This window comes from Oncorhynchus nerka, linkage group LG9a (genome assembly GCF_034236695.1).
Source record: "Oncorhynchus nerka isolate Pitt River linkage group LG9a, Oner_Uvic_2.0, whole genome shotgun sequence".
NCBI lineage: Eukaryota > Metazoa > Chordata > Actinopteri > Salmoniformes > Salmonidae > Oncorhynchus > Oncorhynchus nerka.
The window spans coordinates 10,745,034-10,748,063 of record NC_088404.1 but is presented as its reverse complement, the minus strand read 5'-3'; the positions used below and the strand labels follow the sequence as shown (position 1 = coordinate 10,748,063).

General features: G+C 43.8%; 1 long non-coding RNA gene across 1 annotated transcript; it reads right to left on the bottom strand.

Annotated features, from left to right (window-relative positions):
- Positions 1–1,092: 1,092 nt before the first annotated feature.
- LOC115117754 (uncharacterized) lies at positions 1,093–2,659 on the bottom strand. Its single transcript, XR_003861733.2, has 3 exons — positions 2,510–2,659; positions 1,925–2,351; positions 1,093–1,343 (listed from the first exon to the last, which is right to left on the bottom strand). It is a non-coding gene; the product is annotated as an uncharacterized LOC115117754 (long non-coding RNA).
- Between the last annotated feature and the right edge of the window lie 371 nt (positions 2,660–3,030).

Below are 3,030 nucleotides of genomic sequence, written 5' to 3'. Positions count from 1 at the left end.
AGGTCGCTCCTACCAGGTGGCGTGGCGAGAATCCGTCTCCTCACCACGTGCTCTCACCACTGGTGTCCCCCAGGGCTCTGTTCTAGGCCCTCTCCTATTCTCGCTATACACCAAGTCACTTGGCTCTGTCATAACCTCACATGGTCTCTCCTATCATTGCTATGCAGACGACACACAATTAATTTTCTCCTTTCCCCCTTCTGACGACCAGGTGGCGAATCGCATCTCTGCATGTCTGGCAGACATATCAGTGTGGATGACGGATCATCACCTCAAGCTGAACCTCGGCAAGACGGAGCTGCTCTTCCTCCCGGGGAAGGACTGCCCGTTCCATGATCTCGCCATCACGGTTGACAACTCCATTGTGTCCTCGTCCCAGAGCGCTAAGAACCTTGGCGTGATCCTGGACAACACCCTGTCGTTCTCAAATAACATCAAGGCGGTGGCCCGTTCCTGTAGGTTCATGCTCTACAACATCCGCAGAGTACGACCCTGCCTCACACAGGAAGCGGCGCAGGTCCTAATCCAGGCACTTGTCATCTCCCGTCTGGATTACTGCAACTCGCTGTTGGCTGGGCTCCCTGCCTGTGCCATTAAACCCCTACAACTCATCCAGAACGCCGCAGCCCGTCTGGTGTTCAACCTTCCCAAGTTCTCTCATGTCACCCCGCTCCTCCGCTCTCTCCACTGGCTTCCAGTTGAAGCTCGCATCCGCTACAAGACCATGGTGCTTGCCTACGGAGCTGTGAGGGGAACGGCACCTCAGTACCTCCAGGCTCTGATCAGGCCCTACACCCAAACAAGGGCACTGCGTTCATCCACCTCTGGCCTGCTCGCCTCCCTACCACTGAGGAAGTACAGTTCCCGCTCAGCCCAGTCAAAACTGTTCGCTGCTCTGGCCCCCAATGGTGGAACAAACTCCCTCACGACGCCAGGACAGCGGTCAATCACCACCTTCCGTCAATCACCACCTTCCGGAGACACCTCTTTAAGGAATCCTCTAGGATAAAGTAATCCTTCTCACCAACCCCACCCCTTTAAGGAATACCTAGGATAGGATAAAGTAATCCTTCTCACCCCCCCTTAAAAGACCTAGATGCACTATTGTAAAGTGGCTGTTCCACTGGATGTCATAAGGTGAAAGCACCAATTTGTAAGTCGCTCTGGATAAGAGCGTCTGCTAAATGACTTAAATGTAAATGTAAATGTACTATAACTGCCCCACAGGCGACCAAGAGCAGAGCCATACCAATGCCCTAAAACAAGAAGAAACAGGTGTAGTTGTTGCATATGGATACTATAACTGCCCCACAGGCGACCAAGAGCAGAGCCATACCAATGCCCTAAAACAAGAGGAATCATGAAAACAGAAAACAGAATCAGTTTATGCAATACAACAACAACAGCTTTTTCATAACTGTTCTTTGTAAGAGGCTTGTTTCAATGCTCTGCACAATCTCATGAAACAACAATTCCACCTCCCAGATGTTAAAGGGGCACTCTGGGATTGGAACATCCATTTTTGGACTTAAATTAATCATATAAAGACATTTATTATTGAAGAATACAACTTAGAAACGCCTCATGAGTTTAATTCAACTGTCCTACCCCATCAGAACCAAAACCATACACTTTTTTTTTACTACATTGTTTGGAAACAATGGCATTTTAAATCAAACATCTTCAAAACATGGATAAAACTATAACCATGTATCTTATGGACAAGCAGTCTTTGTATCTCTATCTCTGTCTATGAATTTTAAAGTGGTTACACTTCTATCCCTCAGCTGTTTACCAAACCAAGTCTTTGTGTTTTTTATTTATTTTTTAAATCCCAGATTAAAATAAACTCCTAAGGCATTTCTAAATTATTTTCTTCAAAAATCATATATCATTAATGTAAAAGACAGGTCTGGTTTCTCACCTGAGAACAGATTTCCCAAAAAAGGAAATTCTGATGTTGATCTTTCCCTGCTTCCTCACACATTTTCACAGAAAAATCTTCATTACGAATGAGCCCTGTTTCATTTAATTTTGTCATGGCACAAGCAACGTATCTGCCATCAAAGAACAGTACGATCCACCACACCAACGAAGGGATGAGGCTTGACAAGTAAGCCTTCCATTTTACTATGTTACCCCTAGATCCTTGAACTTGTAGCATCAGCAAGAATGATAAAAGGGCAGGAATGATAAAGAATGCAATCGTAAAGAACATTTTATATATATAATTGCAGGGACACCGAACCTCCAGCTCCAGAATCTTCTCCAAGACCACAAGGCAGAAGCTACAAGCCACATTAGGCACAATTCCCTTTGATTGTTTGACCCATTCTTGAATCGCCTCCATACTAAATGCAACCAAAAACATAGAAATGTTTGGTTAAAAAATCTGATAGAAGGTGCACATTTGTGAGAATGTGTTCACAGAATAATTTTGTGTTTAAAGGTTTGCTCTGTGCGCAGAGTCTTATCAGACTACATCAAAAGAAAAATGCCCCGGACTCACCTGTCTGCTTTCACAATGAAGCAAAATTACTGAACAACTACAGTTTCCCTTTAGCTATATGCCAAAGGAAGACAACCCATGAAACGTTTCTTATGTGATTCAGCGCAGAACTAAAGGAAATAGCTTGTGGTTAGTGTCTGTGAGACCCAAGAATCAAATCAAATAAACGTATTTGTCACATGCGCAATGTGAGCCATGACCTGCCTTTCAAAGCACTTCGTGGCTACAGACAAGAGTAGAAGCTGCATAATTGGAGAGATGCAGAGACGATCTGTTGCGCGTTGTATCAAACAATATAAGACTGGTCTAAAGTGCTGACTACCAACAGCCTAAATTTGCATTTAGTGCTACAATAGTTGTTTCTTGTATGCTTTTTATGATGTATTTGAATGAAATAGGGAATTGATTAAAAGTTGAAGTAGAATGAACATTTGAACTGTACTGAATTTGGCTACAATTTTCCTGAAAATGTTTATAGGTTGATTTATGAACTGCAGGGGTCAGCAACAGATATACTTCAC